This window comes from Prenolepis imparis, unplaced genomic scaffold, assembly GCF_030444845.1.
Source record: "Prenolepis imparis isolate NDT839.2.m4 unplaced genomic scaffold, iyPreImpa1.0 SCAF_172, whole genome shotgun sequence".
Classification (NCBI taxonomy): domain Eukaryota; kingdom Metazoa; phylum Arthropoda; class Insecta; order Hymenoptera; family Formicidae; genus Prenolepis; species Prenolepis imparis.
The window spans coordinates 15,423-42,751 of NW_028141330.1; the positions used below are offsets into that span (position 1 = coordinate 15,423).

A 27,329-nucleotide genomic window follows, 5' to 3' on the forward strand; every position below is an offset into this window, starting at 1 on the left:
AAATGACATCATTCTGACTTTCTGTTCTCCTTGGGAATGTATTTTGGGAAATAAAATTGTACATGCATGGAATAAAATTGAATAATGGATAATATTATGAATAATATTAATATTTTTACATAATGATCATTAAAAGTGACAGGAAAAAATGTCAAATAAGAATTTTTGCGCATTGCCACTAACAACTTTCTGTACAATAAAACCATTATCAATGTCATAGTCGTTTTCACGTTTCAACGAAATATTAAAATATCGAAATAATTTTGTTTTTATATCAGTAAAAGTACGACATACAACAAATAAATATTGTTTAAAAAGGAAGCCCAAGTAATCAGGTCAGTGAGGTATAACTTTTCAATTATAATATTTTTTACGTTCTTCAAATAAAGTGTGTACATTATGATTATATTATACATATACATATATGTACTGTACTAAAGGTTTAAATAAGTATATGTATATAAAGGACAATAGAAATTAAGTGTTAATTAACAAATATGTTTAACTTACGTATAGCGGGCGTGTGTGAATAGATTAGAGGTAATATAGTCCTTAATTAAAAAGAAATGAATTACGGAAAAAAGTCAGTTGTAATAAAACGAATAAGTGAACCGACGAGAAAATTATCGCTCACGATCACCTTGTTCGAACGGTGACAAGTATAATAACAAAATAGATGGGTTGTGAGCTTGAAAGTAAAATGCGCAGGGAAGCTCTAAATCTGTTTATTAATTTAAAACTTAAGTATTATTTCTATTAATTTTGAATCTATTAATTTAATAATAATATTTTCTGGATAAAGTCACATCTGTTTATAAACATTAACAATTAAATAGTAATTTTTACTTATTAGTTACAAATATACAGGGTGAATTTTTTAACGCGTTACAAACTTATATTTCGGAAATAAAGCATTTTAGAGAAAATGTTTTATACAAAAGTTTTTTGACTCGAAGGGAGACACAAGAAGGTCCCATTATTTTGACCTTGGGTAGTCGTTTGAATGTCACGTGAAAGTCATCTTCAATTTCTTAAATGGAACCTACTATTTTTCATTGCATATTCTTGTAGCTTATCTCAAGAGCTTTCCAAAACACTATAAAAATATTTTTCTTTTAAGTACTTTTTGAGTTATAAGGCTTAAAGTTAATAATTTTTTGACATAAAATGTGAAATATCTTGTAATATATTCGGTGATCTTACCTTAATACTTTTATGCACGGAAATATGAGACCAATCAATTGGTGTAAAGAAAACACAATTGTTTTTAAGAAAAAGTACGCAGCTGTATGCAAATTACATACTTTTTTTTAAAACAATTATCTGTTTTTTTACACCAATTGATTAGTCTCATTATTCCGTGCATAAAAGTATATATAGAAGTATTAAGGTAAGATTACCGAAAACTGAATATTTAACAAGATATTTTACATTTTATGTCAAAAAATTGTTAACTTCAAACCTTATAAAAAAAATACTTAAGAGAAAATATTTTATTATAGTGTTTTAAAAAGCTCTCGAGGTAAGCTACAAACATATGCATTGAAAAATGGGGGTTTCCATTTAAGAAATTGAAGGTTACCTATATAAAGGTACATAAGTGATCATAACATAAGATCACATAAGTGAACTTCAAACAACTTTCCAAGGTCAAACTAATGACACCATATTATGTCCACTTCAAAGTCAAAAAATTTTTGTATAAAATATTTTTCTCTAAAATGCTTTGTTTCCGAGATATGTGTAAGTTTGTAACGCGTTAAAAAATTTACCCTGTATATTAAATTTTTTAAGAAGGCATTCTATTCTCTAAAAAATCGAAAATTAGCCTGAGATTTTTTTTAAAAGAACCGGAAATGCTAAATAATAACCCTTTGCAGAGATTATTAATAAATCTCAAGCTTTTTTTTTTTTTTTTTTATTCATTGGCTATCATATTGCTTTTCGCTATTATAACACATTTCAGGTGCAAAAACAATAATCAGGTTTCTTGATTTTTTTTTCAGAAAAAATAATTTATATTTGTTAAAAAAATTTAAAAATATGGATACTAATACCTCAATTTTTCAATGCTCTACTATTACTATGATGAACACAAAGGAAGTTTTAATCGATGATACGGAAGAATTGAAAAATAAAAACATGAAAAATCTGACCACTGACAATGATGCCACCGATAAAAAATCTGAAACGATGAAATCAGGTCTCTTTAATTTCAAAACCAACATAATATGGTATATTGTTTTGCAAGTCGCTTTATTGCACGGCATTGGTATTTATGGTATATTGACTTTCAACTATTTAAAAAATCCAATAACTACATTGTGGAGTAAGTATCCCGAAAATTTGATATACATCCCAAGGAGAACAAATAAGTCAAAATGATGTCAATTTGATGTCATATTGATCAAATTTGGATCAAATTTATGTCCAAATTTGGTCAATATGACGTCAAATTGACATCATTTTGACTTATTTGTTCTCCTTGGGATATAGTTCTACATATAAAGACCTAAGAAAGAGATTTTCAAGATTTTTTACATATGTTTCGTGTAACGCTATGATCTCCTTAGCCTTAGAATAATATATTCAAATGTTAAAATATCTGTGATTTTAATTAGTACATTTTGTATACTTTTAGTTCTATTAAATCAAGAGCCGATTATTTAATTGAAACGCTGAATGTTATTAATATTATAAAGAATAAGAAATTTTTTGAACATGTCGATAATTTTTTTCAAGTTTTTACTGGTCTCTACATTATTTTTTCTTGCAAATATATTTTTTATATTATACAATTATTTTGATAAATATATAATAAATATAATTTTCTCATATATTTTTAAGTAATCGGCATGTACATCATATCCAATCTCGGCGTATCTGCTGGCGCACACCGACTTTGATGTCATAAGTGTTACAAAGCCAAGTTATCATTAAGAATTCTACTTCTGATCTTCTTCAGCGCATGTGCACAAGTATCTTTAATTCTTAGTACTTTAGTTCCTTATTAAGAGATAACTCTATAAAAGAGATATATTATATATAATGCATAGAAAGCGTAAAAATATTACGTATATATATTGCGGTATTTTTTCTATGTTAAAAAAGTGTAAAAATAAATAATTTTTTACAAATTAAATTTTATAATGCAAAACAAATAAATGGATCTTATACATATAAATAAAATTTTATTACAAAGCTTAATAATTAAAATATTTTGTATTGAAAACTTAAAGGTATAGAAAGGTGTCCAATTCAAATTTGAAAAAATCGATTTTATATAGAAGCTATATTATAATAATTTTTGTATTCTATCTTTTCATATTTTGCTTTATAGAAAATAGTAAATAGAAACGTCGTTGCTGTTCACAGATATGTTCACAATATGTAAATGGGTGAAAAATCATCGCATGCATCACAAATATTGTGATACTAATGCAGATCCTCATAATACCCAGCGTGGATTCTTTTATACGCATATCGGTTGGATAATGATGAAGGAACATCCAGAATTTATTGAAAAAAGCAAAGAGCTCGATTTGTCAGATATCATGTCAGATTCCGTCGTAGTCTTTGGCGAAAAGTAAAGACTATTCTGTTTATTTTGTCATAAATTATAGAATAAATTTTTCTTATGCACATAATAAATAAATATCGACATATTGTATTTATACATATATTACATTCTTGAAATATATATAATGCAATAAATTTAATTTTCATAAATAAATCTTAAATTTACTTTTTCATAAAATCGAAATTTTCTAAGAATTGCAAAGAATTTCAATAGATTTTTTTTAGCAAAACGTATATATGACGCTTGAATAATCTCCAAATGTGTTCAGTGTAGTATTTTTATTGATATTTTTTGCCACTTCAACTCTTCTTCGGCTTCATTCTACCTACGATATTACCCGTATACTTCTGGAACGAGACCTGGAGCAGGGCCATTATGTCGCATATGTTTATACGGTACATGATTACTCTGAATTCTGTATGGACCATTAATAGTATCGCTCATGCGTGGGGTGCTAGACCATATAATAAGTACGTAATTCGCACGCATAATTACGATACTTAAAATTACTTTTACAAAATTGCATCTGTGTGTGTATGTGATAAAAATATATAACTTTTTTGTTTATTGGTATTATTGTGTTTGTCACACAATAACATGTAATTATTTTATAAAAATTATTTATAAAAATATATTTTATAAAAATTATTTTAACAAAGTATTTTTATATTCTTACAATTTTCTTAAGAAAATATATTTTTACTTACATAGTTTAGCCTTAATAATTTTTGTGACACAATTACATTATACATATATTAAAATATAATAATTAATACTTATTGTTAATCTTATTATATTTATATCGTTTAATAGAGATTTATCTTTATCGTTTAATTAGAGACATAAAACCAGCAGATAATAATTTTGTCAATTATGTGACAATGGGAGAAGGATACCACAATTTTCATCACGTGTTTCCGTGGGATTACAGATCGGCGGAAACTGGAAACAATAAAATGAATTATACCACATTCTTCATCGACAGTTTCGCGAAATTAGGATTAGCTTACGATCTTAAATAGACATCCGTCGACTTGATAAAAAATGTGATATTAAAGAAAGGTGATGGAACACATCCGATGTTGTTCAAAGTACCGAAACAGAAATCCGATATATGTATATAGCAGATAAAATATCAAAAAAGAGACATAATATATAAAAAGAAAAGAAACATAACCGAAGAAAGAAATAACAAATACGTCTATCTTTTGATTAAGGATGCATCTCGTTATAATTTTTAGACTTATTTTCGTAAAATATTGTTGACAATTGTTTTAAATATGAAATACGAATTAATTAATGAAACATATCAATATATATGTATAATTAATGCGTAATGTTGTTGTTATATTATGAAACACCTTATATCAACGAGCTCTTTACATGAATATTATAATAATTACAAGGAGAATATTATTAATAATATTTTTAAAAAACTTTTTTTTAAAAAAATGTCATTTTATTGTTATTTTCTTATAAATTCTTATAAATTTCTTATAAATTTGAAAATGATAATTGAATTATTGAAACTTATAATGACAATCAAGATACATAAGATAGATAGATAAATCGATCAAAGATAGACATATGTAGATAATAATAATATTGTTTTCGAAAATTCTATTTTCAAGGAATTATCTTCTAATAATATCACATAGATATACAATATACAATATCAAATATATACATTGTTTTTGCGTGCTTATATTGCACACTACTTATGCGCACAATAACTTGTTCCGTATTTTATCATATACAATTATGTGTATGCAACATATATGAAATGTATAATAAAGTAATATAAATAATTATCTGAACAAATCGTAACATATGTGTCGTTATTAATTTTATTTTAAGACTTTTTTTGCAATAATTTGTTTTGATTACAATATACATATGTTAAATACACTTGGTAAGATTATATGTTAGAGATAACTATAGATATGGATAGAATGGGATTAATTAAAATAGAAACAATAATTAATACATACATTACATTAAATAAATAGATACTTTTATTTTATAAATATGTTTATTTTATAAATAATTAGTGCTACATATAATTATAATGTATAAAGACATATGATCAAAAATGTGACCAGCAAAATTTAAATTTGAAAATATGTGTGTTCTTTACATATATGTATATAACTTCTTGTTGCTTTATAAAATACATATAGTAGTCTTACATACAATTTAAATATGTATGTTTTTCTGCACAATAGAAGTACGTTGCAGCATTAAAATACTTGTGTGTCTCATCGTATCTACTTTTATTTACTTAAATATTCAAAATTTTTATAATATCCGATAAACTTTGATGCCACTTGCAACATATTAATTTTAATTGAATGAATAATCTATTTCATATTGTATATTCTATTTTGAAAAATTAAAAGTCAAGGTTTTTAGTTCACAATCAGTACTTATATAGTACACGCATATATACTATTTAATTTATTAAATTAAATTTTCAATAAATTTAATAGTGCATATATGCGTGTACTATATAAGTACTAATTGTGAACAAAAAACCTTGACTTTTAAATTTTTTAAATAGAATATATAATATGAAATAAATTATATTCATTCAATTCAAATTAATTTAAATTAATTTAAATTAACATGTTACAAGTGGCATCAAAGTTTATCGGATATTATAAAAATTTTGAATATTTAAGTAAATCGAAGTAGATACGATGAAACACAGAAGTATTTTAAAACTGCAACTTCTATTATGCAGGAAAACATATTTAAATTGTAATGCTATTATATTTTATGAAACAACAAGAAGCTATGTTCATATAAAGAACATATCTTTTTAAATTTAAATTTTGTTGGTCAAATTTTTGACCATACGTGTTTATACATTATAAGTATATGTGACACAAATTTTATTTAAATGTCGGTAATCTAATATTTTATGAGCATATGCACTTATACATCGTTCAAAATATACTAATAGCGATAATATCTTTAAATGCTATAACAATTCCACTCTAAAATATTAATAGAATAACCATAATTATAGAATAACAATAATTAGTTAGATATTACAAATATCTCATAAATAATTATCTACAACATTTATATAACATTAAATTGTTTGCAAATTCCATCTTTAGTATATTTAAAGTTTTAATATTTCGATAATATTCTCTAATTTCTTATAATTTTTATGTTATATAATATCAACTACAAAAATCATATAATTTATAGTGTTTATATTATTTGTGATTAATTAAAAGTTATTAAAGACTTTATTGAAGATGCTGTTAAAAGTAATTTTTATGTATATAAATATCACACATAAAAACGCGAAACTTGTGAAAGTCGTAGCAATCGGAAACAAATATTATTCATAATCATTCTATCAACCTATAAAAATCTTCAGGATTGAGCTAGAATTTGATTCAATTACAATGAACAACCATAGCTTTGATATCTATTCTGCATATCGCGATCAATTATTTTGAGAGAATATATAATATACTTCCAAATAATAAAATTTTCCACCTAAATTCGATAGCGTATTTGACCGGTAATGTGTTAATTTCCCATCATTCATTATCATTACGAAAGACAAAGGCGCGATTGTCACCATATCAAGAGCTTTTGAAAACTGACACTAAGGCAGCATAACGAAAGATAATCTCACAGATCGGATCGACTTACCTTTTCTTCTATTACTCAACTCTCACAGCTGATTTGAGATGTTAAAATCGGTAACGAATTATTTCTTTCACCGGAACGACAGACAAGCAAACGGATAGCAAGATGTAGTTCGATCTTTTCTGCTAAGGTGCGACGACTACTTTTTCTAGTAGTTTCGTCGTCAATTAACTTCGCTAGCTGTGAATATAAGTGAATTGTAGAAGTGAACAAACGATCTAACGAGTGACGACGACAAAAGAATTGTGAGACAGCCCTGATAAAAAAAATCGATAGAAAACAACAGAAAACGATTACATCGTTTTTAATCGTAGTTATGAATCGAAAGTTAACGAAAGAATATCGTAAATGTACGATTGATTCTCTAGCGTTTCCTTTCGTAAGTATCCTATTAATATGTTATCGTTTCTTATCATTTCTTTTCGCTAACCCATACAGCATTGAATGATTGTAGAAACATATTGCATAGATCTAACATTATAATATTGCATGTGAGTTGTGAAATATTCCTGCAATATTACTGCAAGAATGTGGCAACAGTAAAATTTCCGCCTTTAAAAAAATTACAATGTCAAACCTTATATATTTGTAGGTATTATTTGTATTTTAAGAGTAAATAGATAAAATAAAGTTTGTATAAAAATAAAATTGTACATATTTTTTCGATATATAATAATAGGAAAGAGGGAAAAAAGGATATTTAAATGTGATATTATTACATTTGTTTGTGGAAAGAAACAAGAGTTTATGGTCTAAGGGAATCTACATATTAATATGGAAAATTATAAGTCAATAAATCTGATAAAGAATATCGTATTTACTTTTTTCTTTAAAAAAATTTTTTTTTGTATTGCATAATGACTGTATAATATAAGTACAACTATATTTTAAATTTTGACAGGCTTGAAGAAAATATCATTCATCAAAAGCTTTTAAGACCAGCATTTTGTAGTGTCAAATGATATAAATAAGCGTAAAACTGTTTATGTTTTAAAATGCATTAATTTTCTTTATTTTATATATATATATTATATAAAAATTGTGCGATACATAACAGCAATTTACAAAAATTAAAGCATAAAGCATCTTATAAAATAAGTAATATTTTTAAACAATGTTTGAAAATGCTTTGAATAATAAATTGAGTTATGTTTTAATTGTTATAAATTGCAGTCATATATCGCGCAATTTTTATATAAAATATATATATATATATATATACACATGGTGTTTCATTTTAATCGCCCCAGGCAAATATCTCGAAAAATATGAAAGATACGGAAAAACGTTTCAGACAAAAGTTGTTTGGTTCGAAGGGGAATATAAGATAGTGTCACTGATTTGATCTAGAGTGAACTTGCCAAGGTCATATAAAATTCAATTTTGTTTTTTTTTTAATAAAATCCCCTACTTTTCATCGCATATTCTTGTAGCTTACCTCGAAAGCTTTTCAAAACACTATAATTAAGTATTTTTTCATAAAGTACTTTTGAGTTAGGAGATTTGCAAGAAGACAGTTCATCTTGAGAAGAAAAAAAAGATGTGTGATGTTTTGCAATGATTTATACTCAACATATATTAACTAAAAGCTAGATACAGTGCATTATATGCCAAGAATGATTCTGCAGCAATGCAGAGCAAAAGGTTTGCTTTTGTTTGTGATTTTTGTTAGAATACATTTTTGTATTGTATTTTAATTAAAATAAATCAAGATTTCGTAATTGCACAATGTTTTACATGCTTTTACAAATGCGTATTCGTTTTTACCCTACCAGGAGATATTTTGATTGCTTCAAAAAATTTTTTTATTGTTAGTAAGCAAATATTTTTTTAGCAACTAATCTCATTTTCTCATAGTTTAGGTCCACTAAACACTACTAATGGTAATTTTTATGTATATAAATATCACACATAAAAACGCGAAACTTGTGAAAGTCGTAGCAATCGGAAACAAATATTATTCATAATCATTCTATCAACCTATAAAAATCTTCAGGATTGAGCTAGAATTTGATTCAATTACAATGAACAACCATAGCTTTGATATCTATTCTGCATATCGCGATCAATTATTTTGAGAGAATATATAATATACTTCCAAATAATAAAATTTTCCACCTAAATTCGATAGCGTATTTGACCGGTAATGTGTTAATTTCCCATCATTCATTATCATTACGAAAGACAAAGGCGCGATTGTCACCATATCAAGAGCTTTTGAAAACTGACACTAAGGCAGCATAACGAAAGATAATCTCACAGATCGGATCGACTTACCTTTTCTTCTATTACTCAACTCTCACAGCTGATTTGAGATGTTAAAATCGGTAACGAATTATTTCTTTCACCGGAACGACAGACAAGCAAACGGATAGCAAGATGTAGTTCGATCTTTTCTGCTAAGGTGCGACGACTACTTTTTCTAGTAGTTTCGTCGTCAATTAACTTCGCTAGCTGTGAATATAAGTGAATTGTAGAAGTGAACAAACGATCTAACGAGTGACGACGACAAAAGAATTGTGAGACAGCCCTGATAAAAAAAATCGATAGAAAACAACAGAAAACGATTACATCGTTTTTAATCGTAGTTATGAATCGAAAGTTAACGAAAGAATATCGTAAATGTACGATTGATTCTCTAGCGTTTCCTTTCGTAAGTATCCTATTAATATGTTATCGTTTCTTATCATTTCTTTTCGCTAACCCATACAGCATTGAATGATTGTAGAAACATATTGCATAGATCTAACATTATAATATTGCATGTGAGTTGTGAAATATTCCTGCAATTTTACTGCAAGAATGTGGCAACAGTAAAATTTCCGCCTTTAAAAAAATTACAATGTAATGCTATGGTATTATTACTGTGCAATATATTAAAAATAATATTAAATAAAACTTTTTATTTCGATATATTACGCGCTTTCATCATTATGTTTACTTATAGTAATTTAATGTAGTAAAATATATATATTTCTATAATTATTATCTTTAAATTAAGTAAATTCTAGTTTATGCTGATGTTATAAAACATTATTAATGTTATAACATCAAGCGTTAAATCTAGCATTTACTCGACATTTTAAAGTTAAGAGACAATTGTACCTTTAGTCTTAGAGCTAATTTCATCAACTTTATATAATTCTCCTGACTAAAACTTAAGTACGAGATAGATAGTGAATCGCGCGTCGCATAGCGGTAAATGAAGGAACTAACGATTTGACTGAATACTATTTTTTTATAATATTTTTGGAATGTTGCTGTAAGATTTTTCATAAAATATTACAGTTATATGTTTCTATAATGTCCCTACAGTATTACAATGCAACTTGCAAGATTGTAATATTACTGCAATGTAATTGCAATGTACTGTTTTTGCAAATCGTATCGGTTCCTATTGTTTTCTATCGATTTTTTATCGGGGATGTTTTCTGTTGTAACTTTACGATAATACATTTATAAAATACGTTTTCAATTGTTTATGGTTGATGCATGATTAAAAATTATAGGATTTTTCGTAATTGTATGTTAAAAAACTTAAATCTTTTTTTATTGTAAATATACAATTGATTACGAATAGATTTTCAATCATTTTTTCTTGATAAATTCCAATAAAACAATAAAAAACAATATATCACAATAAGAATTTTATCGTATTCTAACGACTGAATCCGCTTTTAACAGAGAATGAAAGAAAACGATAAAAAACGATAACATTTCTTTCGAAATCTAAAAAGTAAAACAATAAGATACGATAAGAAACGATAAGATTTTCTACAGATCGTATCGGTTCCTATTGTTTTCTATCGATTTTTTTTATCAGGAAGGTATCATAAAATCGGCGAATTAAATATTATTGGCAGTGTTTATAGAGAGTGAGAAAGAAAAAGGAAGAGAGACTATCAGCACATCCGCTAAAAAAGTAAAGAATCGTGTGAATTTTTTTCTTGTAAAATATGATAAAATAAATTAGAATAAATATTCATTTTAATGTAATACATAATGCAGATAACTTTGACTTTGACATATATTGTATGCTCTGAGTCACCTTTTAAAGTTTTTAATCGTCATTCTTATCAGTCACTCATTATTTATTAAAAAATTATTGACAAATAAATGTGCATACAAAGCGAGCTTCAAAAGTAGACTGATATTGAAAGAATCAATATAAAGTCAAAGTTATAGATATTATTATGTAGGGGAAAGCGAAGCAAAACCGGATTTTTCGGATTTGTATTCCCACAAAAAATCAAAAAACAAAAAATCTATTAACCATTAGTAGTGTTTAGTGGACCTAAACTATGAGAAAATGAGATTAGTTGCTAAAAAAATATTTGCTTACTAACAATAAAAAAATTTTTTGAAGCAATCAAAATATCTCCTGGTAGGGTAAAAACGAATACGCATTTGTAAAAGCATGTAAAACATTGTGCAATTACGAAATCTTGATTTATTTTAATTAAAATACAATACAAAAATGTATTCTAACAAAAATCACAAACAAAAGCAAACCTTTTGCTCTGCATTGCTGCAGAATCATTCTTGGCATATAATGCACTGTATCTAGCTTTTAGTTAATATATGTTGAGTATAAATCATTGCAAAACATCACACATCTTTTTTTTCTTCTCAAGATGAACTGTCTTCTTGCAAATCTCCTAACTCAAAAGTACTTTATGAAAAAATACTTAATTATAGTGTTTTGAAAAGCTTTCGAGGTAAGCTACAAGAATATGCGATGAAAAGTAGGGGATTTTATTAAAAAAAAAACAAAATTGAATTTTATATGACCTTGGCAAGTTCACTCTAGATCAAATCAGTGACACTATCTTATATTCCCCTTCGAACCAAACAACTTTTGTCTGAAACGTTTTTCCGTATCTTTCATATTTTTCGAGATATTTGCCTGGGGCGATTAAAATGAAACACCATGTGTATATATATATATATATATATTTTATATAAAAATTGCGCGATATATGACTGCAATTTATAACAATTAAAACATAACTCAATTTATTATTCAAAGCATTTTCAAACATTGTTTAAAAATATTACTTATTTTATAAGATGCTTTATGCTTTAATTTTTGTAAATTGCTGTTATGTATCGCACAATTTTTATATAATATATATATATAAAATAAAGAAAATTAATGCATTTTAAAACATAAACAGTTTTACGCTTATTTATATCATTTGACACTACAAAATGCTGGTCTTAAAAGCTTTTGATGAATGATATTTTCTTCAAGCCTGTCAAAATTTAAAATATAGTTGTACTTATATTATACAGTCATTATGCAATACAAAAAAAAATTTTTTTAAAGAAAAAAGTAAATACGATATTCTTTATCAGATTTATTGACTTATAATTTTCCATATTAATATGTAGATTCCCTTAGACCATAAACTCTTGTTTCTTTCCACAAACAAATGTAATAATATCACATTTAAATATCCTTTTTTCCCTCTTTCCTATTATTATATATCGAAAAAATATGTACAATTTTATTTTTATACAAACTTTATTTTATCTATTTACTCTTAAAATACAAATAATACCTACAAATATATAAGGTTTGACATTGTAATTTTTTTAAAGGCGGAAATTTTACTGTTGCCACATTCTTGCAGTAATATTGCAGGAATATTTCACAACTCACATGCAATATTATAATGTTAGATCTATGCAATATGTTTCTACAATCATTCAATGCTGTATGGGTTAGCGAAAAGAAATGATAAGAAACGATAACATATTAATAGGATACTTACGAAAGGAAACGCTAGAGAATCAATCGTACATTTACGATATTCTTTCGTTAACTTTCGATTCATAACTACGATTAAAAACGATGTAATCGTTTTCTGTTGTTTTCTATCGATTTTTTTTATCAGGGCTGTCTCACAATTCTTTTGTCGTCGTCACTCGTTAGATCGTTTGTTCACTTCTACAATTCACTTATATTCACAGCTAGCGAAGTTAATTGACGACGAAACTACTAGAAAAAGTAGTCGTCGCACCTTAGCAGAAAAGATCGAACTACATCTTGCTATCCGTTTGCTTGTCTGTCGTTCCGGTGAAAGAAATAATTCGTTACCGATTTTAACATCTCAAATCAGCTGTGAGAGTTGAGTAATAGAAGAAAAGGTAAGTCGATCCGATCTGTGAGATTATCTTTCGTTATGCTGCCTTAGTGTCAGTTTTCAAAAGCTCTTGATATGGTGACAATCGCGCCTTTGTCTTTCGTAATGATAATGAATGATGGGAAATTAACACATTACCGGTCAAATACGCTATCGAATTTAGGTGGAAAATTTTATTATTTGGAAGTATATTATATATTCTCTCAAAATAATTGATCGCGATATGCAGAATAGATATCAAAGCTATGGTTGTTCATTGTAATTGAATCAAATTCTAGCTCAATCCTGAAGATTTTTATAGGTTGATAGAATGATTATGAATAATATTTGTTTCCGATTGCTACGACTTTCACAAGTTTCGCGTTTTTATGTGTGATATTTATATACATAAAAATTACTTTTAACAGCATCTTCAATAAAGTCTTTAATAACTTTTAATTAATCACAAATAATATAAACACTATAAATTATATGATTTTTGTAGTTGATATTATATAACATAAAAATTATAAGAAATTAGAGAATATTATCGAAATATTAAAACTTTAAATATACTAAAGATGGAATTTGCAAACAATTTAATGTTATATAAATGTTGTAGATAATTATTTATGAGATATTTGTAATATCTAACTAATTATTGTTATTCTATAATTATGGTTATTCTATTAATATTTTAGAGTGGAATTGTTATAGCATTTAAAGATATTATCGCTATTAGTATATTTTGAACGATGTATAAGTGCATATGCTCATAAAATATTAGATTACCGACATTTAAATAAAATTTGTGTCACATATACTTATAATGTATAAACACGTATGGTCAAAAATTTGACCAACAAAATTTAAATTTAAAAAGATATGTTCTTTATATGAACATAGCTTCTTGTTGTTTCATAAAATATAATAGCATTACAATTTAAATATGTTTTCCTGCATAATAGAAGTTGCAGTTTTAAAATACTTCTGTGTTTCATCGTATCTACTTCGATTTACTTAAATATTCAAAATTTTTATAATATCCGATAAACTTTGATGCCACTTGTAACATGTTAATTTAAATTAATTTAAATTAATTTGAATTGAATGAATATAATTTATTTCATATTATATATTCTATTTAAAAAATTTAAAAGTCAAGGTTTTTTGTTCACAATTAGTACTTATATAATACACGCATATATGCACTATTAAATTTATTGAAAATTTAATTTAATAAATTAAATAGTATATATGCGTGTACTATATAAGTACTGATTGTGAACTAAAAACCTTGACTTTTAATTTTTCAAAATAGAATATACAATATGAAATAGATTATTCATTCAATTAAAATTAATATGTTGCAAGTGGCATCAAAGTTTATCGGATATTATAAAAATTTTGAATATTTAAGTAAATAAAAGTAGATACGATGAGACACACAAGTATTTTAATGCTGCAACGTACTTCTATTGTGCAGAAAAACATACATATTTAAATTGTATGTAAGACTACTATATGTATTTTATAAAGCAACAAGAAGTTATATACATATATGTAAAGAACACACATATTTTCAAATTTAAATTTTGCTGGTCACATTTTTGATCATATGTCTTTATACATTATAATTATATGTAGCACTAATTATTTATAAAATAAACATATTTATAAAATAAAAGTATCTATTTATTTAATGTAATGTATGTATTAATTATTGTTTCTATTTTAATTAATCCCATTCTATCCATATCTATAGTTATCTCTAACATATAATCTTACCAAGTGTATTTAACATATGTATATTGTAATCAAAACAAATTATTGCAAAAAAAGTCTTAAAATAAAATTAATAACGACACATATGTTACGATTTGTTCAGATAATTATTTATATTACTTTATTATACATTTCATATATGTTGCATACACATAATTGTATATGATAAAATACGGAACAAGTTATTGTGCGCATAAGTAGTGTGCAATATAAGCACGCAAAAACAATGTATATATTTGATATTGTATATTGTATATCTATGTGATATTATTAGAAGATAATTCCTTGAAAATAGAATTTTCGAAAACAATATTATTATTATCTACATATGTCTATCTTTGATCGATTTATCTATCTATCTTATGTATCTTGATTGTCATTATAAGTTTCAATAATTCAATTATCATTTTCAAATTTATAAGAAATTTATAAGAATTTATAAGAAAATAACAATAAAATGACATTTTTTTAAAAAAAAGTTTTTTAAAAATATTATTAATAATATTCTCCTTGTAATTATTATAATATTCATGTAAAGAGCTCGTTGATATAAGGTGTTTCATAATATAACAACAACATTACGCATTAATTATACATATATATTGATATGTTTCATTAATTAATTCGTATTTCATATTTAAAACAATTGTCAACAATATTTTACGAAAATAAGTCTAAAAATTATAACGAGATGCATCCTTAATCAAAAGATAGACGTATTTGTTATTTCTTTCTTCGGTTATGTTTCTTTTCTTTTTATATATTATGTCTCTTTTTTGATATTTTATCTGCTATATACATATATCGGATTTCTGTTTCGGTACTTTGAACAACATCGGATGTGTTCCATCACCTTTCTTTAATATCACATTTTTTATCAAGTCGACGGATGTCTATTTAAGATCGTAAGCTAATCCTAATTTCGCGAAACTGTCGATGAAGAATGTGGTATAATTCATTTTATTGTTTCCAGTTTCCGCCGATCTGTAATCCCACGGAAACACGTGATGAAAATTGTGGTATCCTTCTCCCATTGTCACATAATTGACAAAATTATTATCTGCTGGTTTTATGTCTCTAATTAAACGATAAAGATAAATCTCTATTAAACGATATAAATATAATAAGATTAACAATAAGTATTAATTATTATATTTTAATATATGTATAATGTAATTGTGTCACAAAAATTATTAAGGCTAAACTATGTAAGTAAAAATATATTTTCTTAAGAAAATTGTAAGAATATAAAAATACTTTGTTAAAATAATTTTTATAAAATATATTTTTATAAATAATTTTTATAAAATAATTACATGTTATTGTGTGACAAACACAATAATACCAATAAACAAAAAAGTTATATATTTTTATCACATACACACACAGATGCAATTTTGTAAAAGTAATTTTAAGTATCGTAATTATGCGTGCGAATTACGTACTTATTATATGGTCTAGCACCCCACGCATGAGCGATACTATTAATGGTCCATACAGAATTCAGAGTAATCATGTACCGTATAAACATATGCGACATAATGGCCCTGCTCCAGGTCTCGTTCCAGAAGTATACGGGTAATATCGTAGGTAGAATGAAGCCGAAGAAGAGTTGAAGTGGCAAAAAATATCAATAAAAATACTACACTGAACACATTTGGAGATTATTCAAGCGTCATATATACGTTTTGCTAAAAAAAATCTATTGAAATTCTTTGCAATTCTTAGAAAATTTCGATTTTATGAAAAAGTAAATTTAAGATTTATTTATGAAAATTAAATTTATTGCATTATATATATTTCAAGAATGTAATATATGTATAAATACAATATGTCGATATTTATTTATTATGTGCATAAGAAAAATTTATTCTATAATTTATGACAAAATAAACAGAATAGTCTTTACTTTTCGCCAAAGACTACGACGGAATCTGACATGATATCTGACAAATCGAGCTCTTTGCTTTTTTCAATAAATTCTGGATGTTCCTTCATCATTATCCAACCGATATGCGTATAAAAGAATCCACGCTGGGTATTATGAGGATCTGCATTAGTATCACAATATTTGTGATGCATGCGATGATTTTTCACCCATTTACATATTGTGAACATATCTGTGAACAGCAACGACGTTTCTATTTACTATTTTCTATAAAGCAAAATATGAAAAGATAGAATACAAAAATTATTATAATATAGCTTCTATATAAAATCGATTTTTTCAAATTTGAATTGGACACCTTTCTATACCTTTAAGTTTTCAATACAAAATATTTTAATTATTAAGCTTTGTAATAAAATTTTATTTATATGTATAAGATCCATTTATTTGTTTTGCATTATAAAATTTAATTTGTAAAAAATTATTTATTTTTACACTTTTTTAACATAGAAAAAATACCGCAATATATATACGTAATATTTTTACGCTTTCTATGCATTATATATAATATATCTCTTTTATAGAGTTATCTCTTAATAAGGAACTAAAGTACTAAGAATTAAAGATACTTGTGCACATGCGCTGAAGAAGATCAGAAGTAGAATTCTTAATGATAACTTGGCTTTGTAACACTTATGACATCAAAGTCGGTGTGCGCCAGCAGATACGCCGAGATTGGATATGATGTACATGCCGATTACTTAAAAATATATGAGAAAATTATATTTATTATATATTTATCAAAATAATTGTATAATATAAAAAATATATTTGCAAGAAAAAATAATGTAGAGACCAGTAAAAACTTGAAAAAAATTATCGACATGTTCAAAAAATTTCTTATTCTTTATAATATTAATAACATTCAGCGTTTCAATTAAATAATCGGCTCTTGATTTAATAGAACTAAAAGTATACAAAATGTACTAATTAAAATCACAGATATTTTAACATTTGAATATATTATTCTAAGGCTAAGGAGATCATAGCGTTACACGAAACATATGTAAAAAATCTTGAAAATCTCTTTCTTAGGTCTTTATATGTAGAACTATATCCCAAGGAGAACAAATAAGTCAAAATGATGTCAATTTGACGTCATATTGACCAAATTTGGACATAAATTTGATCCAAATTTGATCAATATGACATCAAATTGACATCATTTTGACTTATTTGTTCTCCTTGGGATGTATATCAAATTTTCGGGATACTTACTCCACAATGTAGTTATTGGATTTTTTAAATAGTTGAAAGTCAATATACCATAAATACCAATGCCGTGCAATAAAGCGACTTGCAAAACAATATACCATATTATGTTGGTTTTGAAATTAAAGAGACCTGATTTCATCGTTTCAGATTTTTTATCGGTGGCATCATTGTCAGTGGTCAGATTTTTCATGTTTTTATTTTTCAATTCTTCCGTATCATCGATTAAAACTTCCTTTGTGTTCATCATAGTAATAGTAGAGCATTGAAAAATTGAGGTATTAGTATCCATATTTTTAAATTTTTTTAACAAATATAAATTATTTTTTCTGAAAAAAAAATCAAGAAACCTGATTATTGTTTTTGCACCTGAAATGTGTTATAATAGCGAAAAGCAATATGATAGCCAATGAATAAAAAAAAAAAAAAAAAAGCTTGAGATTTATTAATAATCTCTGCAAAGGGTTATTATTTAGCATTTCCGGTTCTTTTAAAAAAAATCTCAGGCTAATTTTCGATTTTTTAGAGAATAGAATGCCTTCTTAAAAAATTTAATATACAGGGTAAATTTTTTAACGCGTTACAAACTTACACATATCTCGGAAACAAAGCATTTTAGAGAAAAATATTTTATACAAAAATTTTTTGACTTTGAAGTGGACATAATATGGTGTCATTAGTTTGACCTTGGAAAGTTGTTTGAAGTTCACTTATGTGATCTTATGTTATGATCACTTATGTACCTTTATATAGGTAACCTTCAATTTCTTAAATGGAAACCCCCATTTTTCAATGCATATGTTTGTAGCTTACCTCGAGAGCTTTTTAAAACACTATAATAAAATATTTTCTCTTAAGTATTTTTTTTATAAGGTTTGAAGTTAACAATTTTTTGACATAAAATGTAAAATATCTTGTTAAATATTCAGTTTTCGGTAATCTTACCTTAATACTTCTATATATACTTTTATGCACGGAATAATGAGACTAATCAATTGGTGTAAAAAAACAGATAATTGTTTTAAAAAAAAGTATGTAATTTGCATACAGCTGCGTACTTTTTCTTAAAAACAATTGTGTTTTCTTTACACCAATTGATTGGTCTCATATTTCCGTGCATAAAAGTATTAAGGTAAGATCACCGAATATATTACAAGATATTTCACATTTTATGTCAAAAAATTATTAACTTTAAGCCTTATAACTCAAAAAGTACTTAAAAGAAAAATATTTTTATAGTGTTTTGGAAAGCTCTTGAGATAAGCTACAAGAATATGCAATGAAAAATAGTAGGTTCCATTTAAGAAATTGAAGATGACTTTCACGTGACATTCAAACGACTACCCAAGGTCAAAATAATGGGACCTTCTTGTGTCTCCCTTCGAGTCAAAAAACTTTTGTATAAAACATTTTCTCTAAAATGCTTTATTTCCGAAATATAAGTTTGTAACGCGTTAAAAAATTCACCCTGTATATTTGTAACTAATAAGTAAAAATTACTATTTAATTGTTAATGTTTATAAACAGATGTGACTTTATCCAGAAAATATTATTATTAAATTAATAGATTCAAAATTAATAGAAATAATACTTAAGTTTTAAATTAATAAACAGATTTAGAGCTTCCCTGCGCATTTTACTTTCAAGCTCACAACCCATCTATTTTGTTATTATACTTGTCACCGTTCGAACAAGGTGATCGTGAGCGATAATTTTCTCGTCGGTTCACTTATTCGTTTTATTACAACTGACTTTTTTCCGTAATTCATTTCTTTTTAATTAAGGACTATATTACCTCTAATCTATTCACACACGCCCGCTATACGTAAGTTAAACATATTTGTTAATTAACACTTAATTTCTATTGTCCTTTATATACATATACTTATTTAAACCTTTAGTACAGTACATATATGTATATGTATAATATAATCATAATGTACACACTTTATTTGAAGAACGTAAAAAATATTATAATTGAAAAGTTATACCTCACTGACCTGATTACTTGGGCTTCCTTTTTAAACAATATTTATTTGTTGTATGTCGTATTTTTACTGATATAAAAACAAAATTATTTCGATATTTTAATATTTCGTTGAAACGTGAAAACGACTATGACACTGATAATGGTTTTATTGTACAGAAAGTTGTTAGTGGCAATGCGCAAAAATTCTTATTTGACATTTTTTCCTGTCACTTTTAATGATCATTATGTAAAAATATTAATATTATTCATAATATTATCCATTATTCAATTTTATTCCATGCATGTACAATTTTATTTCCCAAAATACATTCCCAAGGAGAACAGAAAGTCAGAATGATGTCATTTGACGTCATATTGACAAAATTTGGACCAAATTTGTCATAAATTTAGTCAATATGACATTAATATGACGTCATTTTGGTCAATATGACATTAAATTGACATTATTTTGATTTTCTGTTCTTCTTGGGTTATGTCATATTCACTTCTTAGTTCTTAGACAGAAACTGTATGACATAATGTACGGAAATAAAATTGAATGTGCATGGAATATATAGGTATATATATATATATATATATATATATATATATATATATATATATATATATATTGTTGCGTCCTTCGGCCGACTTCGAGATTTCTTGAATCGCTGAGAACTTGGTTCACTCACGCGCGAAATAATAACGCTCTCGTAAATAACGAAATAACTTTAATGGGAACAAAACGTAAAGCAATATAATATAATGGAGTAACATAAATGTATATCAATATCCGAAAGTCAGAATACGACCGCGTAGTTCGACAGCTGTCAAACAACCACAACTCTCTTGACGACTCAACCGCCAAAAGACAATCTATGTTTTAAACATTGCACCAAGCAACAGACAGATGTAAAAGGACGTAACATGACGGGCGCAACAATATATATATATATATATATATATATATATATATATATATATATATATATACATATATACACATATATATTTCTTCGTCAATTTCGCATCTTAATTTTGCTTTTGCTAAAAGTACATAATCAAAATAATTATTAAATATACATATATGAATTTTTATAAATTACTACATCAATTACTACACTTATGTTTTTTTAATCGTTTTAGATCATTATTTTAGTACTTTACAAATTTTAATAAAATATTTATTGGTGTATAATTATTTATATTGTTTTGCAATAATTTTAATAATTATTTCAATTATTTTGGTAATTATTATTATAATGTTTTAATTTACAATGCTTTGTTAATAAATTATATTTTGTCATTTTCTATCATTGTGATATGAGTACCTCTTACAAAATGAATTTTTTCTCCAATTTCGATAACAAATTTTATAATTCTAAAATTAATTTCTATTGACATATAACATAATAAAAAGATAATCCAAAAATTCTTCTTATCGAGATGTTATAACAATTCTTAAAGAAATACTGTGTGTTACAAAAGATATTCATTTTGATAAATAATTTACCGGTAAGTTTAACATTTTTTCAAGTTTTTCATTAACATTTAGTCCTTTTTTTCGGACGCATCAATATAAATACACTACGCAAAACAATTAGGGGAGCGCTTTAAAACTTGCAAATTTTACTGATTTTGGCGATTTTTAAGAAGTCATATCTCAGCTTAAGAAGATCATAGAATGTTTCTAGGTGCGTTTGAACGGGTGAAGCCTCGAAAATCATGAAATTTCCAGACTTTTTTCACTATCTGATTTTGAGTCTCACAAGAAAAGTAGTTTGATGAGGCGGACAATGCAACCTTACCCACCTTAAAGTCGAAGTTTCACCCGTTCAAACGCGCCAAGAAATATTGTCCTACGATCTCCCTAAATTGAGATATGGCTTTTCAAAAATCGGTAAAATTTGTAAGTTTTACAGCGCTCTCCTAATTGTTTTGCGTAGTGTATTTCTCGAACATCCGGACAAGATCGAAGTATCTTTTCGAAATATACTTTGGCCAGAAATCCTGTTGCCCCTGTCAAAAATATACTTTGTCCAGCGTAAAATACCGGAATCGACTTGGCTGGATCAATTGTATTCTCTTATCCATTATTAAAATAAGGCAAACGTAAGTAGCATTAACAACGTAGTTATTACTTCTTTTAAATCAATATTGTTACTAAACAATATAGTTATGCTTCAGCGAGACGTAAGTTTTTAAATTATTTTTTAATTTTTTTATTTGAATTAATGTTTAATTTTTGTTTGTCTAAATTTTTAATTTTTTGTATTAATTTATAATTTATAATTTTTCTATTGATTTTAAATTTAATTTAATTCTTTTTTTTTAATTAATATTTTTAAAAATTTTTATTTATATTTGACGCAATTTTTTTTAATATCACTTTTTTTGTTAAATTAAAATAACACCATTTTGTAAATAAATATTTAACAGTTTTCTTAACTGGTACGAGTACTTGTGGTGCTTTTTTATTTAAAAAAATAGGTTTTTAGAAATTTTATTATAGTGTTGACACAATTAATATTTTTTGAAAGCTAAAAATTATATCAACTTAATTTTATAAATATTTATAATTTTGTAAATCAATCTTTAACATGTTACACACTGTAATATAATATGATAAAATACATTTAAAAAGCCTTTTTTTGCAACTTTAAAATTTCTTAAAATTGTAACATTATGGAAAAGTGTCAAAATCAGGATTGTATTCAGGGTGAAAAACAAATATGACCAAAATATTTTATTCTTGTAATTCTTTTTTGTTGAACTGTGTTATTATTACCCGAATCGTTTGTTTATTTATTTATTATAATAATCACAAAATATGCATTTCTATTTCTGATTACAATATTATCAAGAAAATTAATAATATTAAGAGACGCACTAAAAATACTAATTGTAAAAAAGTTATCAAAAATAATATATTTATTAACTATTTTGATCAAAAAACTGACGCAATGATAACTTATATTGTAGCGATTTGCACAAACGGCATATCTCGTTCTGTTTATTTCATATTTATTCCTTTTAATCAAAGAAATCATTACTCTTTATATGTCTATAGATTTTATGCTAAATTTTCTTATATGTGCGCACTTGACATTTAAACTAGTTTATAATGTATATGACATGTATTATTCAACTTAATAAAAAACTTGATAAAAAAAGAAAACAAACTATTTAATGCAAGTAATTATGGACTAGCTCAAGATCGATTAAATTATACAATTAAAAAAAACATGTTATCAAGAGTAATTACTTGAAAACAAAAACTGCAAGATCGCACAGCACGAATAAAAAACACATTATTGCATACGGATAAGTACATTATAATATATTCATATATGCCAATGTTAGATTAAATTATATCTTCATTCTTTTCTAAAGAAGCTATAATAAATATTAAATTAAAATTATTTAAACAAGAGTAGAAAAATGGAATTTTTTTGTAACACATAACATTAGAATTATTATTTTGTTATATCCTTATCAAAACACTAATTATTTTAAACTAAAATTTATTTATATAATTTTTAACTTTATTTCAATATTCTCGAAATATTTCACGTGTTAGGTCACATTAGTAAACTTTATACTATACTGAAATGTGCACTGCTATGCTTACCTCCCGAGCTTAAGAAGAAAAAGACAGGTTGCTTTGGAACAATTTCTGTCTCTGTCTAGTAAATTTTGATTGATCATTTTATATGTTCTCACTACAAACCAATAGAAGGAAAGGAAATGACACAGAAAAGAACGGATTTAGTTCCAGTTTTTCCTCTCGCTCATCCCGTTTTTTTATAATATAGTCCACACTCCAGTATAATATAGAATTCACTGAATCACATTAGTGTTACACTTTAATGTGACATTTCAAGAATGATTAACGACTTTATTTTTCAACTTATAAGACGCATTAATTATTGCGTAAGATAAGATTTTTATTCTCATTTGTTAGAGTGGGAAAAATATAATAAAAGCGTTGATAAGTCGATATATCCACACATTAATAGTAATATAGATATCAAATCATATTATTATTTCGCAGTTATCATTGTTCAGTATAATGATATTTGTAAGTGTTGTACTAATTATTCTCGCATGTATTGCAAGTTACTTTATCTTAAATTAATTTTTATGTTGAGATGTTCAATAAGCAAATATTGATGCACTCTTTTAATAGTGGAGATTTAAATCTATCCGATAAATATAAATACTTGGAAAAATAAATTGTTTCAATATATTAAAAATCTAAATAAATAAATCTATATCCTTAAACGTCCAATCACTGGAACATTTACCTTAATTATTTAAAAATAAAAACTGCAAGATTACACAACACGAACAAAAAACATATCAATGCATACGGATAAGTACATTATAATATATGCAATAGGTGTGGTAGTATGTTAAATCAGAATCACCAGTAATATAAAAACAAATTGACACCTTATCTCTCGACCAAACTGGCAGTATATTTATTAAGAAAATCACAACGTTTCGACCTCTATATTTGGTCCTTATCAAGTGATCTGTACAACGATATATTATATCAATAATGAGGAATTAACAAATGAAATAATTAATTTACACTTACATAGTTCCTTAAAGTTATACACTTATGTCATATTGATACGTGTCATGCTAGACAGACGGTTTATTGCCGACTAAACGACCTTTATTATTTTGTCATAGATATTATTAAGATTTTCAATGTCCTTATGTAAATTTATTGTGTTGTTATTTTTCTTTATATAAAACATCTCAGCAATCTCTCTTTTTCTTATATATTTTTCGTTATGTAAGATGTTTGGGTTAGACCAATCGAAGTCATGGTTAAAATCAATCCTGTGCTTACTCACCACTGAAAGATTACTGCTGTGAAGTTTTATATTATTTGAATGTTCTTTAATTCGCGTACATAATTGCCTTTTTGTCTGTCCTATGTATGAGGCGCTGCAATCCTTACAATTTATTTTATAGACTATTTCCGTTTTTTTCTGAATAGGTAGGATATCTTTCCCCAGTTTTATTAAACGATTTAATTTCTTAGGAATGTAATGCACAATGTTAAGACCGATCGTTTTAAAATTCTGATAAATATTATTTAGGCCTTTTACGAAGGGGAGCGAAATAGTATTAGTAATTTCCCGTTTCTCCTGATTGTTACTAGCGTCATTTGTTAACCGATTGTCCAAGGTATGCAGTCTTTTGTGAACAAACCGATTTATGAATTGTTCAGGAAAGCAATTGTTTGTCAATATTCGTTTAACAATTTCAATATTATTATGGTGAAATTTTTTGTCTGCTAGTAAAATTGCATGATCGACTAAGTTAAAAATCGTATTCATTTTATACTTGAGAGGATGATTTGAGTAGAAATTTATGTATCTATCTGAGCTCGTAGGCTTTCGATACCAATTAGTAACCAAACCTCCGTTCGATCTAATAACCGTTGTGTTGAGAAAATTCAGACAACCATTAGATTCTAATTCATATGTAAACCTCAAACGCACATGATAATCATTAAAGACCTTCAAAATTTCCTGGACATTATTTTTTGGCACGATCGTGAAAATGTCATCCACGTATCTAAAATAAGTTTGAATATTAAAACTTAGTTCTGATAAGCAAAGAGTATCGAGATCGTCCATTACTATATCAGCTAGAATAGGCGAAAGAGGGGAACCCATTGGACTGCCGAAAATCTGTTCGTAAAAACACCCATTGAATGCGAAACTAGTTTAGTTTAGAATGAACTCGACAACATAGGAAAATTGCGCAAGACTAAAGTCTGTGTTAGAAGAAATTTTATTCCAACGTTTTTCAATAGCCTTTAAAGCCAATTCTTTAGGAATATTCGTGTAGAGAGCCGTGACATCCAAGGACAAAAGTGTTTCGTCGTTTGTTATATTTTTATCTTTAATTTTAGTGGCAAAGGACCATCCGTCTTTAATATGTGAGCTAGATTTGATTTATGTAAAATGTTATGAATATATTTCGCGACATTATAAATAGGACTTCCTATTGCTGAAACAATAACGCGTAACGGGAAACCCTCTTTATGGATCTTTGGCAGTCCATAACATCGCGGTAAATTGCCGTTAATAGTATTTAATTGTCTATACGTGCGTTCGTCGATTAATCCGTTCTCGCGCCAAGATTTTAATAGAGAATTGAGTTTGTTAGTAAGCTGTTTTACGGGATTTCTGTTTAATTTTTTGTACGTTGTCATATCATTTAGTAAACATTCCATTTTTTCTGCGTAGTCTTTTTTGTTCAAGATCACAGTGCATTGTCCTTTGTCGGCTTTTGTTACTAAGACGTCGTTATTTTCCCGAAAAAACTTATTACAAGTTGAAATTCCTTCACTAACAAATCTATCGATATAGCTAATATGCTTATTTACACATAACAATTTTTCAAGAGATTCAGCGATAGATATTCTAGTTGTTTCAATTAATTCTTTAGGAATCTTAGCTTGATTGACCTCTAAGTTCTTTATAATCTCAAGTGAGATTAGCATACGGTCATTTTTGTTGTTAGAATTTATGGGCAACCCGAATTTGTCTCCCAAGCTCAAGATAGTAGTAACCTCAATGGGAATGGTTTTCTTACTTAAGTTAATTATCCATTTTGAGTTGTCTATGTTCAATAAAGGATTCAAATCGACATTATGTTTCGTAGTTAGCGAGATGAATTTTTTATTTAATCTATTTTTTGATAGTGTGAAATGTTTAAAAAGTTTACGTTTATTATAGTCAAAAAAGCTATAAACTAAGTCATGTGGTAAATTTAAAAGTCTGTTTTCTATTTTTTGGTTATTAGATCGAAGGAAGGACAAGTTAAAGTTTACGTCTTTGATTTCTAGTTTCAGCAGTCTAAGTTGGTAATCGTTAGTTATTTTTTGCATTTTCCTTTGAATATTTTTGCTTTGAAATTTGACATTAATATTAAATTTACTTATATGTGGTGGTAAAACATCATAGGTTCTACAGCGCAATAAGAATGTTAATTGTTGGTTCGCAG

General features: G+C 26.3%; 2 pseudogenes; one reads left to right on the top strand and one right to left on the bottom strand.

Annotated features, from left to right (window-relative positions):
• Window positions 1-546: 546 nt before the first annotated feature.
• LOC145947876 (acyl-CoA Delta(11) desaturase-like) lies at window positions 547-5,008 on the top strand (annotated as a pseudogene).
• A 10,644-nt stretch (window positions 5,009-15,652) lies between these two features.
• Window positions 15,653-20,114, bottom strand: LOC145947875 (acyl-CoA Delta(11) desaturase-like; annotated as a pseudogene).
• Window positions 20,115-27,329: the final 7,215 nt, after the last annotated feature.